Source organism: Ceratotherium simum, chromosome 38 (assembly GCF_057802395.1).
Source record: "Ceratotherium simum simum isolate JZ-2026a chromosome 38, ASM5780239v1, whole genome shotgun sequence".
NCBI lineage: Eukaryota > Metazoa > Chordata > Mammalia > Perissodactyla > Rhinocerotidae > Ceratotherium > Ceratotherium simum.
The window spans coordinates 10,461,437-10,475,628 of NC_141937.1; the positions used below are offsets into that span (position 1 = coordinate 10,461,437).

The 14,192-nt window shown below is 43.4% G+C and overlaps 1 protein-coding gene across 1 annotated transcript in view; it reads right to left on the reverse strand.

The window, feature by feature from the left end:
• The window catches only part of ZDHHC14 (zDHHC palmitoyltransferase 14), a 279,190-nt gene that overhangs the window by 78,159 nt on the left and 186,839 nt on the right, over positions 1 to 14,192 (reverse strand).

Genomic DNA, 14,192 nt, shown 5'->3' on the forward strand with positions numbered 1-14,192 from the left:
GGCGATGGAGAGAAATGGAAACATTAAACTGGTAACATCAATTACTCATGGATGTGGTAAATGAGACACGAGTGGGTAACCAGGATGAGCCTCGGGCTCTGGCTGGCGGAAAGGGAGCATGGTGGCAGCATCCACCGAGGCAGGGAGCATGGGGGGAGGAGATCACCTGCTGGTATTGAGTGTGAAAAAAACATCACGTGGGCAGGTCCATCTACAGAACAGGACCTCAGAGGAAGGGCCTAGGCTGGAGACAAATGTCTACCTGACAATAACATGCGGAGACAGGGTAACGTCACAAGGCATCAGAAGGTGAGAGGGCCAAGGGCTGAGCCTTGAGACACTCTTTCGTTTAAAAGCAAGGAGTGCCGGAGAGGTGAAGGAGGGCATGGTGTTGCTGAGTCTGTGTCAAACATGTTCGGGAAAACTCGAATATTGGGTTCCCTCTGGGAGACTGCCTTGAGCATTAGCATAGCAAAGGTACCAGGAATAAAGCAGCAAAGAAAACCCAGGGTTTCCCCAAGGTACCCGAGCATGGCTCACGGAGCATCCTAGGATTTACTCCAGCCTGTGGGACAGGCCAGCCTGGGAAATGCTGATGCAGGAGGGGGAAGCTGGCAGGGAAATCAGGGTTTCCTTGGGACAAAGGGGGCGAGGGCTATGACGGAGGAGTGAATGCCAGAGTGAGGCAGGAAGGAACTGCACTCCCTCTGGGCTGGACGGAGAGAACTGGAAACAAAGCTTAGCCAGGACTGGCGGCTGGCGAGAGGGAGTAATGCATCACGCCCAGAATGCCTGGACCATGTGCACAGAGACGGGAAGAGGTGGGGTTGGCCACTGTGGGAGACCAGAGACTTGCCCTCAAATGGGTAGAATAATCTAAGGATGCATAGACCTGGAGAGGGGTCCTTCATGCAGGGATGAAGGGGGCAGGGGTGGGGGAGCCTACCGCAAGGTCCTGGAGGTGCGGATCTGGAAGGGGACCTGGCACATAGCCCATATAAAGAGATTAGCCTGTCTGCCCTGGCTGAAGGCACAGGTGATGGGGTTACAGAGTTTATTCCACTGACGCTCAAACCCACTTGAGCGCTCCTGCCTTCACAACAAAGCAGGGCCTGCCAGGCCTGCCATGGGGACTGCGGTGGCATGTGAAATCCTCGGAAAGAGGAACTGAATGGGACAGGCATGGATGCTCTCTGGCTCTGAGAGGAAGTGATGCAGGTGACTGGTGCTCATGGTGTCTGACTCGCAGATGTGCCCCCAAGCCCCTCACTAGCATATTAAGAGGGGGTAAGTAGTGGGACTGATAGTGGGGACTGTGACAGGCAAAGACAGTGGGTGCTAATGACAAACCCATGTTCCACAAAGTGGCTCAGGCTTGACCCTGTCTCTCCCTGAACATGAAGCTGGTTTTGAATCATAGGAGATAACTGAGTTTAGAAACCAAAGAATTTGAGCTTATTCTGGACTTGGTCATCAAAGGGCTTGGGGGATGGATCTCCTTTCGGAGAAAACTTTGTCAAGAAAAAAACATCTGTCAGATGAGACCTTTAATAGGCACTTTCTAATCCCAGGAGAACCTGACTGCTTAGGGCTTTAATAAGGAATTGAGAAAAACACAATGAAAACATTTGTAGAGCATTGGGCACAGCCAGCTTTTTCTGTCTACTTAATAAAAAATAGGCAAAGGTAGCCTCAAAGAATGCGCTTCATGTGCTACTCTGCTGCTTTCATTCATTCATTCAAATATATCTTAGGTACCTACATATGCCACACGTTCTTCTAGATGCTGCAGATACAGTGGAGAATAAGATAAGTGCTCTGGCCTGTTGTGGCTTATACTCTAGGGAGGGCAGATAAACCCAGGGTATGGATTTTTAATAATTTAAGTGTGAAAACAAATCACATTTAATAATAGATCTTAAGCTTGGCTCAAGATCACCTAGGTGACCTTGAAATTTGACTCCAGACCGACATGTCTGGAGACATTTTTGGGTGTCACAAGTGGAAGGGAATGCTACCGGCCTATAGTGGGTATAGCCCAGGGATGCTGCTGAAACATCCCATAATGCAGAGGACAGGTCCCACAGCAAAGAATTATCCAGCCCAAAATATATAAATAGCGCTGAGGTTGAGAAACCCTGACCTAGGACCTTGCTACTCAAAGTGTGGTCCGGGGACCAGCAGTATCAGCATCACCGGGAAGCTTGTTAGAAATGAACATCTTCCTGGGTGGTTCAGAGGCACATGAAAGTTTGAGAAGCATTGCCATAGATGCAAATGCTTGTTAGCAAGCAGGACAAAAGCCTGTTGTAGTCCCCACTCTCATCCTTTTAGGTACCCTGATAAGCACATCCATGAAGGTTTGCTTACCCAGGAGGCTTCAAAGATATAGAGATTCCTGTTTCCTGAAGAGTCTTATCTGTGGTAGGGGCTAAGGATCTGTATTTTTAGAAAAGCTCCCTGTGTACCTCTGATGAAGACAGGCTTGGGATTCTTGGCAAACACTGTGTATGTAACAGCTAAACCCTCAGCCTGAATGTTTGTATCACTAGCTGGAGAATCCAAGCAGTTGCCTAAGAATGGAGACGCTAGAGAGAAACATGTGTGCCATTTATAAGATGCTAACATTACTCCAAGAGCTGATATTATCTAGTTAATTACGGAAGGTCTGCCTAATGAAACAGCCTGGCCAGGTTTTCAAACTGTTCATTTTTGTTGTATTTACAGCAGTGTAACTTTTTGTACAAAGAAAATCTTACAAAGACCCTCAATATCCAAAACAGACAAGAGCGAAATGGCTCTAGCTTACATGGACGGGCCCTGGTTGTTTCCTGCTCTGGTTCCAGGGGATGTGGTTTGAAAAATATCATGAAAGATGACAGCTATGGCCTGGAGTGGAAGCCAATTTTAGGTAAGAAAGGCCCTGCTAAATTAAACTTCATTAAAGGAAAGCTCTGGTCCACATTTGCATGCTCTCATAGAGTGAAGGACATGGCTATGAGCATGAATTTTAATTATGCCTCTGGAGTGGTAAATATCAATTTTCATTCTGTTGCAAAAATAATTCCATGAGTATAAACCCAAATATTCCTAAAAATAGTTCTCAAAGCATACATTCCAGAAAATAGGAACATAAAATGGCATTGGTGAAGAGAGTGATTTTTTGATCTGATGGAGAAAATAGGCCTCAGTTTCTCCACACTTAAACTATGATAATTTGGGTACCTGTAGTTCAGGGGCACTGTTGTTGTTTTTTTTAAAGCTATTTATTTTGGTGAGGAAGATTAGCCCTGAGCTAACATCTGTTGCCAATCCTCCTCTTTTTGCTGAGGAAGATTGGCCCTGAGCTAACATCCGTGCCCATCCTTCTCTACTTTATATGTGGGACCCCGCCACAGCATGGCTTGATAAGCAGCTCATAGGTCCACGCCTGGGATCCAGGCCTGCAAACCCTGGGCTGCTGAAGCAGAGTGTGCGAACTTTACTACGCCACTGGGCTGGCCCCTCAGGGGCATCGTAATTCATAGAAAGACTTTGAACTGTCAGATGCTATGATGTTCACAGCTCTCAAAAGCTCATTTTTAAGGGCCTGCTCAGATCCTGTAGGGCAATATATGTATAGCACTAATTAATGCAATTAAAGACAGAAGAAAAAGAAAGTGCTTAGTAGCTATGACCTTTTTAGTTTAACAAACTGAGTTAATCCAAAACATGCTTATAGCAAAAGGAAAATTAATGACTATTTTATTTTTTTGCCATATTATTTTTTCCACTAAGGCCAAAGCCTTGCCCTTCAATGTAAAAGAAATAAAGATGGCTTTGTCCTTGCAAAGTTTCAATTTCCCTCAAATTTTGTCCGAGTTCTCTGAGCACACACCCAAAACTGCTGTACTGCATAAATGAAAATCAATTCTTCTATTGAAGGCCAAAGCTAGAAATATTTGTGTATGTTTCTACTCCATGGGGCACAGTTGCTACATTGTCGGAAACTACTAAATATTGTACAATGATAGAGATCAACTTGGGTTGTCAGTGTTTGCAATATTGTAAGACAAATAGATGAGAACAAAGCTAAAAACTGGGCACTAGAAATCATGATAGGACAGGACCGTGCTTCATCATTATCACCAGGAAAATCTGATAGGCTTTTATTGAAGTTTGAGTGGCATTCGTCTGAGAGCATTAGCAAGGACTGGCTTACATCTCATTCTGTACAGTAATGTCATAAGATTTTATCTTTAGCACTGAGGAAAAGAAAATTAAGAATGTCAGTACAAAACTAGTAGATACTATTTATAAATCACTATACTTTAAAGGAAAAGAAATGCCCATCATTATGATCATATACTCTTTTCTCTTTAGTCAACACAGACTAGTTAAAATGAATAAGAATCCTCAATAAGGTGATTGATCATATAAATCAATCAATCTATCTATATATATAAACTTCAAAAGTTTTTTTATATATAATATTAGCAATACCCATGTGGAAATTATAAAGGGGTAAGATCTCATTTACAATAGAAAAGACAATCACAAAACTCTAGGAATAAACCTAACAAAAAATGGTAGGTGGGATTCATATAAAGAAAACCATATGGGCCAGCCCTGGGGGCCTAGTGGTTAAGATCGGCGTGCTCCGCTTTGGCGGCCCAGATTCGGTTCCTGGGGGTGGACCTACACCACTCCTCAGTAGCCATGTTGTGGAGGCAGCTCACATACAAAAAGAGGAAGATTGGCAACAGATGTTAGCTCAGGGTGAATCTTCCTCAGCAAAAAAAAGAAAACCATAAAACAATATAAAGACTTTAAGGAGGTTTTGAAAAACATGGAGAGACATTCTATATCCTGGAGTGGAAGAGTCTGCATTTTAAATATGTCAGTTCTTCCTAGATTACTTTATACATCTATGACAATGCTAATCAAAATCCCAATATGATTTGGGGAAATTCTGACAAACTGGAAAAACTGATTCTAAACTTCACCTGGAAAAATAAACAGAGAATATTTGCAAAAGTAAAATAATGAGGGAAATAATTGTCCCAGGAAAAAAATGAAACATTGAAACAAAATAGAACATTCCCAAATAGGTGCAGATTCTATAAAATTCAGTATTTGGTAAACACAGCATTTCAAATCAGTGGGTAAGGCATGGATTATTTAATAAATGGAATTGGGATAAACAGCTAATCATTTGGGGAAAAAAAAAATCTAAAGTTGAAGCCATTCCTCAAATCTTATACCAAAGATTTAAATGTAAAAAATAAAAACAAGAACTAGAAAAATATACATAAACTTATCAGATTTGGGGAGTGGGGAAGCCCTTTCTAAACATATATGATAAGACAGCATACATAAAGAAAAGATGGGGGCCAGCCCCATGGCCTAGTGGTTAAGTTTGGTGCGCTCTGCTTCAGCAGCCCGGGTTCAGTTCCCGGGTGCAGACCTACACCACTCTCAGCAGCCATGCTGTGCTGGTGACCCACATACAAAAAAAGAGGAAGAGTGGCACAGATGTTAGCTCAGGGCTAATATTCCTCAAGCAAAAAGAGGAAGATTGGCAACAGATGTTAGCTCAGGGAGAATCTTTCTCAGCAAAAAACAAAACAAACAAACAAAAAAGATGGATAGTTCTGACTATATAAAAATTTTAAAACTGTTATGTCAAAAAAATTCATAAAATGCAAATGATACAGTAGAAACATATTTGTTTCATATATGACAAAGGGTGATATCTTTAAAGAGCTCTTACAAATGATTAGGAAAAAGACAAATATTCCAGTAAGAAAATGGGCAGAAGAGATGAACAGACAACTCACACACAAAGAAAGAAATATCATCAGTAATTATATTTAAAAAGTTTGTGATTTGCTCCCCCAATTTCAAACAAATGAAGTCAAAAGTTGATTTTAAATGATAATATTTAATCTTGGTGAGAGTAGGGAGAATAGGCACTCTCATGTACTTTTGGCAAGAATATAAAGTAATATGACCTTTGGAGAAACAAGGTGGTTATATATCTCAAAACCTTAAAACGTATATATCCTTTGGCCCACCAAGAGCACTTTTAGGCATCTGACCTAAGGAAATTTTCATGAATACTGATGGCAACACTGTTTTTTATTATTAAAAACTGAGGACAAGAGCCAGCCCTAGTGGTTTAGTAGTTAAGATTCGGCACTGTCACTGTCATGGCCCAGGTTCATTTCTCGGTCATGAAACCACACCACCTGTCTGTCAGTTGTCATACTGTGGCGGCGGCTCACAAAGAGAACTAAACTAACAACTAGGATACACAACCATGCACTGAAGCTTAAAAAAAAAACAAAAAACCAAGAACAACTTAAATGTCAACAAGAGGGATTTGATTAAACAAATTATGACATATGATCATACAGTGGACTACCATACACCTATTAGAGATGGAGTAGCATGGTTCATAGTATATTAAGAGGGGAAAACAATCTGTTTCCAAAATAGTACAGTACAATGTGTGCCCATATTGTGTAAAAATACATTACGTAGAGAAAAAATACTAGAAGGATACATCAAAATGTTAACCATGGATATATGTGATTGGTAGGATTCATTAAATAAGTTTAATAAATTAACATTTATTTCAATTTTCTTTTTTATACTTTTCAGGATCTCTACAATCAACATAAATTACTTTGTAATAAACAAAAAATGTTACTTTTAAAACAGAGTTTGGAAAGAGGCATAAAACATTTGCAAAAGGGATGGAGATAGTTTGGCTCCCTATGTTTCATAAGTGTAGATATCAATGAAAATATCTCTGCTGCTTTGAAAAATAATTATAAATTCATAGGTTTCATCAATAATTTTAAAAAGGTGACCTCTCCACTTCTCCTAAAGTCTGGTTGTGAGTGACTAAGACTATTTTAGATTCTTTTTTCATTCCTGAAACTATGAGAAGGAGGTTACTTGACTCATCCGGGGCCACTTGTAGCTCTTGGAATTTTAATCCTCCTCCTGGCCCTCTGGCAGCGACACAGTGCTCTATGGGGCCAAGTCACAAAATTAGCTCACTCAACACAGATTATCTCAGCATAACATTTATCTCTGGGAAAGTGCCTTTCATGCTACTGGGCATTGCATTCTTCATCTGCCAAAAGACCGTCCAGATTTTGTGCCATGAGAAAGCAAGGGGAATGAGCATTTTCCTGGGAGTCAGGAGGATGAGTTGTATTGTCCACCTTGCCACCACTGAGTGACTGAACTTCTCTGGGTTATTCAGATCTGAATGATAGGGGGCTGGAGAGATGACCAGTGAGGTTCCTAACTGTTTTGGGGTGTAGGATTCCATGCAGGGCTCATGTTCCCCAACTTTCTGACTCCACTGATCACTGATTTGCTTTATGCTCTTCAACATGCTTGTGACTAAATTTGAATAACACTGAATAACTTGCCTATGTTCTGTGTGAACTCATGTCTTGTACTTTTTGCCTGAGTCCCACAAGCAGATGGTAAATGTGTTGAAGGCACACAGTAGGTAAGCACTTAATAAATGCTGGTTAACCTAATTCCAGCCCACCATTAACCTCAATTCAACACCTTTCCACTTAGAGCAATTAAAATGGAATTATTGAAGCACCTTACCTTGGATTGTATCATTGAGGACATGTTCCTTTGCTAACAAAAGCAGCTGTAAGAGCTCACCAACATGTCTCTAGCCTCTCATCCCTAGGGCCCCACACTTGTCTTAGTGGACCCACAGCAGCCCTCTAAGGACCAAACCTATCTAAACTTGCTCAGAAGATTGGCAGTAGTGACTTTGTCTGCCCTTACTGGTGCTCATTGGTACTTTAATAAAGGACTGTAAGCACTGTGAAATAAAAATATGTAAGGGTAGAACAGAATCCAGATGAATTATTTATTAGCAAGCACCTTGTGATCAACAGCAGCAAAGTCTAGATTTTGACAACAACAAAACAAACAATTTCATTTTCCTTTGTATTCTTTCCAGTGCTTACAACCTGACTTGCAGTGATAGTCAGCAACTCACTAAATGTCTCTTGTATTGGACTGGATGAGAAGAAAATTGTGTTTCCAGTTCTAGAGATTAGCATGAATTGGTCACCAATTTCTACATATTTTTAAAAAACATGTGCATAATATAAACCACAGTTTCTAAATGCCTACAATTCTCTCTCCAGCCACATAGACATATTGATTCCTCTGAATGTGATTATGTTTTTATTTTCCTTTCTGGCCAAAAAAGTGACTTTCTCAGGTCCCAAGCTTGGTTAGCATGAAGAGTGAATTAGAATCTGAATCTTTATGCTTTTTGCCTCTGATTATCCAAGTGAAGCCCGGCCCTACCCCCATTATGTGACAATCAGCAGACCCCAGGTGAGACCACCACGAAAGAACAGTTTTAATTGTAAAGAATGTGATGTTTGACTTTTTTTTTAATCATCTGGTCAGCGGGGTAGGAGTTTCTCAATTCTTTTGTTGGTTAACTTAGAAGAAGCATGGCTGAGCAATTCTTCAAGTTTCCAGCCCAGTTTCATCTCTGCAAAGGCCCTGATACTCGCAGAGTGAGGCACGGCGGCTTTTCCTTTCTGTTCTCGGCCCTTCGAGCTGGCCGGCAGACTAACCGAGTCCACCTGACAGAGCTGCTCCGAATGGCCCCATCCAGGGATGGCTGAAGACCTGAAGCCCCTTAGGCCACCAGAGTACCTCGTGTTTCCCTTTGGTTCAGGCTTCTAGAAAAGTCCCAGAACTCCAATGCAGCCCCACAACTGGACTAACCCAGCAGTTTGGCCTTCAGAGGCCCTCAGCAGCTTGTTTTTGAAACAGAGGGCGTGATGGGTGGTAACACTGCCCACTCCTTCTGTCCACACCCTTCCCTGCAGGTCTGGACCACAGCAGTCTCTGGGCCTGAGCTTCTGGGTCCTCGTTAGCACCCAGTCCTGGGCCGTGGCGGACAGCCTGCCCCTGCTGGCCAGAGGCGGTATCCAACCCCAAACCCATCTTGTTTGTATGCAACGGGAAGAAATGACTGAATTTCTTCTGGACACACACAGTGTTGATACACGGAGCTGCCCAGCCTGGACAACTGCTGGGTGGGGTGTCTCTCTAATAAGCGTCTTCCAAGAACCAGCCACCGCAAACAAGACAAGAGCACATGCTACCCACTCAGACAGAAGAAATTCTGCTGGGGGTGGGTGAGGGACCGCCGCCCCCCCAACACACGCACACAGTCAGAGCAGGGCAATGCAAGAACCAGCCACTCCTGGGTGATTTCGTGTTATCTAGACCTGCCCCGGCTCCTCTTCTAGCTTGGAGCCCCAGAGCTGGGGCAGGGCCTTCCTGGAAAGCACTTCCAGCAGCTGCCATGTTGTTCCCTGGTTCATGGGAGGTTCCTCCATCCAGGCTCTGAGTCAGCTCTCTGCCTTCTCCTCCAGACTCTGGGCTGATAGCTGGGGCAAGGACTCTGCCCTATTCCACTAGAAACCCCAGGGTCCAGCCCCGAGCTTGGCATCTGGGAGACGCCCAGGGGGTCCTCATGGAGCCAGAGGGTCCTGAGACCACGGATCCTCACCTCCAAGTGGTCCTCCTGTCTGACTGTCCTGCCTCCCTCCCTTTCACCTCCTGGGCAGCCTCCTGCCAGGAAACGAAGAGCTCCTGAGGGCTTTCTAGTCTTTTCCCTAACAGGCAGAGTGGATGCCTGGGAGGCGGAGACCAAGGATAGGGATTCTTGCCCTGACAGCTTCCTAGCTCACATGACCTCCATTCTCTAACGGGGCTGTCAGATCCCCCAGTGCTGTGTGTGCCTCGCATGTATAACATGTTGCATATGCATTTGGTGACATTTTAAGGCAGTGAATCTCAAGCATTACTGTGTAAAGGATCACGTGGGGAGTGTGCCAGAAGCAGACTCCCAGGCCCTACCTCCTGGAGACGCTGATCTGTAGGTTCAGGATGGGGCCTGGGAATCTGCATTTTAAGGAGCAGCTTAGGTGACATATCCAGGGGGTCTGCAGACCTCAGAGTGACAGATAGCGGCTTAAAGACCCCTCCTCCCACCGCTGTATATAAGCGGTACAGCTTCCGCAGACCCTCTTGTGGGAGCCCCCACCCCACATCTCTCTAGAGACGCTGCAGGGAGATCCTAAGCCGCAGGTCCTGCTGGTCGTCCCCCACCTCTGCTAACAGGAAACTGAAGATCTGCATAGAGTGGACGGAGGCGGGGCCCCTCCCTCCAAGAGCTTCCGGTGGAGTGGTTAGGAGTCAGCCCTGGGAGCTGCGGGCCTTTCTCACCGTTCTCACGGTTAGGGGAGCCTGGGCCCTGCTTCCTTCCCTCACTGCCCAGACCCTCGGTTTCACCATCAGTGAGGGACTCCCACACTCTTGCGGTGTTCAGCCACAGGCTTCAGGCTTCAGTGGGCCAGGCTGCAGCTGCAAGATCTGATGCCTCGCACACCTTTTTCCGATCCCTTCAAATGAACCTTCTGACTTCCCTGCAAGAGGCTCTCTGAGCTAAGGAACCGAAATTATTTTGTTTGATAAATTGTTAACACTCATGTTTCTTGCTTAACCCACAAAACCCTCAGATACTAAGAAAAGGAAGTAAGACTCCAAGAACTTCTATATTTTATGTGTTTAACTTTTACATTCCACTTTACAGCTCAAGAGCTGTGTATCAGAGTACCTACTCCGTGCCAGGTGTGTGTATGTGTCCCTTAGACTATAAACCAAGCGTAGCTGCTTTGTCATCAGTCTCCTCCGTATTTATGCAGGACAGTGGGTCACACATTTGGGACTTTGGGACATGCACGTGCCTTGTGGGGAATCCAACTGCTGAATCAGAGTCTCCAGAGGAAGGCGCTCACATGTGTATAAGTACATTATGGAAAAGTAATACACACATGGTTAAAAAAAAAAAAAAAGCATGTAAAATTGGACAACCCCCATGGGGATGCTAATCTGTACTAATGATGGAAACACTTGGCCCAGGCCAACGCCTGGCACTTGACAGCTGCTTGGTAGGTACCGATGAAAACACAGGCAGTGAAGCCTTCTGCCCTTCCCTCCCTCCTCGCCCCTCCATCTATGGCATGCTTCTTCCACTCACAGGCATATTGTTCGAGTGAAGCAGAGTAAATATCAGTCTAAAGAGCCGCTCTCAGTAATGACCTGGAGCGATTTCCTATAAAGGATAGTCCTTGCACCAGGCCAGCTAACACATCCAGGCTCTGAGGACCTGGCCACCCGGCCCCCCGCCCCCAGATGTGTTCATGCTATGTGCATTTAAGCGTCGGCCATTTTCAGTTTTATTTTCTCGTGGACTTTGATTCTAAACACATCATTACAGCCTTGTCAATTTCTTATTTCTTATGTTCTAGTCAGTTTGCGATTAGACACAGTAGCCAACACCATGCTATACGTCATACCTGTATAATTGGCTGTTTTCACAGTTTCTCCAGGTTAATGCATCCATTCCTCATAATGTTCCTGTGAGTCAGACAAGGCCACTGGATCCTATTATCCAGACAAGGAAATGAAGCCCCAAGAGATGATCCGTGATTTACCAAGGCCAGGCCACTGGTAAGTAGTATTGCTTAATCAACGTTTGCTGCAAAAGCACCTACTCGAGTTTATGTAAGGACATTTACTAGGGTTTCTTTCTGTTTATAAAAGTAATACATGCTCATTATAGAGAATTTGGAATATCAGAAACATACAAAGAAAAAAATTAAAATCAATTGTCAGTCCAACCACAAAGAAAACCCTGTTTATATTTCTTTCCGGTCATTTTTCTATGCTTGTGCATATATTATGGTTGCAATTTACATACATTTTTGTATTTTGCATATTTTCATTTGACATTGTGTCAAAATAATTTTCATAACTCATTAAATATTTTTGAAATCAATACGTTAATGACTTCATAATAGTGATCATAGAATTATACAATAATTCACTTATCCATTTCTCTCGTACATTTAAGTTGCTCTTAATTTTTTACACTATTTTAAGTAACTCTGTAATGAACATCTTCATATTTGTTTTTCCAGTAAGGTTTAAATTTTGTTCCCTGAGGCTCTGTAACGGGGGTGCCTATTTCAGTTTCCTTTCACATTGGATTTCTTCCATCATTTTGCTATTTTGGTTCTCACATTCATTTCTAAAACTTGATACAGTGTGGAAAGAAAGCTCCTAATGCTCCTTCCACAAATTCCAGGTCTTTAAAAGCTTTTCTTCCAGACTCTTTTTCTGGGCAAAACATCTATAACGGGTATACTACAAAATAATGTTCATGACAACCTGAAGCTTGACATGAGGAAGGACAAAACAGTGAAATAAATGATTTGAATATTAATTTAACTGAGAAATGAGAAGTGTCCATGAAACATGGATAGCACTTTTCTTCCAAGAAGGAGCCCTCTCAGATGGCAGGGGGCATTCGCTCTCTGCAATAGACGAGGGACAGACAAGTTCCTACTTTTGTCAGATTCCTTCTACCAGCTCAGGCACGGAACAACTGCCAAAGCAGCTCTCAATTTAATGGCCAATCATACCTACAGAAAGAGGCCAGTGGCTGATTCGGGAGTGGGGTTTTTCAGGAGTTCTAAGCTGTCTTGGAGAAAAGAGCATCTGAGGGGAAGGCAGCCAACTGCTACCACATCAGCCGCTCCACACCGACAGCTATCAGTACACCTGCTGAGGAAGGTTGCCAGGCAGCCAGGTGCCTGGGCTGAAACCCACTTGTCACGGAGAGATGGCGTTGCCTCTGACGGCCAACTGCATCCAGTGAATCACCTCTGTTATCACCATCAGACTCTCTGTGTCCATAATTGCCCAAATGTGCAAATAGCTATTAAAATATTGATGAAAGAAAACCAACAACCATTTATCATCACAGAACAGCAGTTGTGAACTGCTTTTATCTGGGGAGAGCTTCACGAGAGGCCTGGAAAACCTCTCAGTCATCAACACTGTTTGTGTGTTTTCAGCCGTAATAATTCTGAAGTATGATTAGAATCAGAAGGGCTCACTTTCACTTCTCTCGAAGAGTTGGAGGGGAAATCCAGCCTTGGAGACTGGGAGCTGGGCAGCCCTCCCCGCAGGTCACATTTCTAGATGTTTTCTCATCTAGCAAGCTCCTACCTCTCTGTGCTTGGCTAGGAAAGGAGGAGCCTCCAGCAGGGAAAAGAAATCTCCATTCCACGTTATTTGAACTCTGTTATATTGGTTTCTATTCCCAAAGTTCACTAGGTGATTTTTGCAAAATGCCATACCGATAGTTTTTATTTTAGTAATGACCCCCTAGAATCACCCTGTGCACTGTCAGGTGGAAAAATGGAATCATAAGGACCTGAGATGAGGATCTGAGACAGAAGAAATAAAACCAAAAACACAATTCTGAGTCTTTCATTGCTTTAGCCTGCATCCAATCTTTCTTTATTGATGGACTGTGGCCTATCTTATATTAGAAATTCCCACAAACTTGGATTCCTTTTCGGCACTGAAGTTATTAGTTTTGTTTTCCCCTAGAGTTGGTAATGGCGGGATGTCAGTCCTCTGGATGGGCCACTCTCCTCACTAAATCGCCCATCTGGGGCTCTCTGGGTGATGGATGGCTCTTAAACTGTTTCCCTGTGGTAATGCAAACTAGCCGAGGTGGGAAATGAACCACAAACCTGCATTCTTGTATGGCAAGCATTGGTCAAATGGGAACCAGGGTGACATGGATGTCCTCAAGCTCAGAGTAATTACCAGCCTCCTTCTGGAATCAAAGCACTGTAGTTGGGGATTAGTTCAGGTCTCTGCCGTCCAATATGACGGCCACTGCCACTGGTGGCTCTTGAGCACTCAAAATGTGGCTAGTCTGACTTGGGATGTGTTGCAAGTGTGAAATACCAGATTTGAATGATTTAATACAAAAAGGAGAATATAAAATATCTCAATACTCTCTGAATATTGATTACATATTCAAATAATACTGTGAAGAACTGGGTGAAATAAAGTATATTATTAAAATTAATTTCACCTCTTTCTTTTTACTACTATAATGTGGCTACTAGAAAATTTAAAATGACACCTGTGGCTTGCATTTGGAGCTCACAATGTGTTTCTATTGGACGTGCTGGCTTAGGTGGTCAAAAACATTCATTGGAAATCAGTGGAAAATCTCTCTATATATGTTATTTACTGGGGTGGTA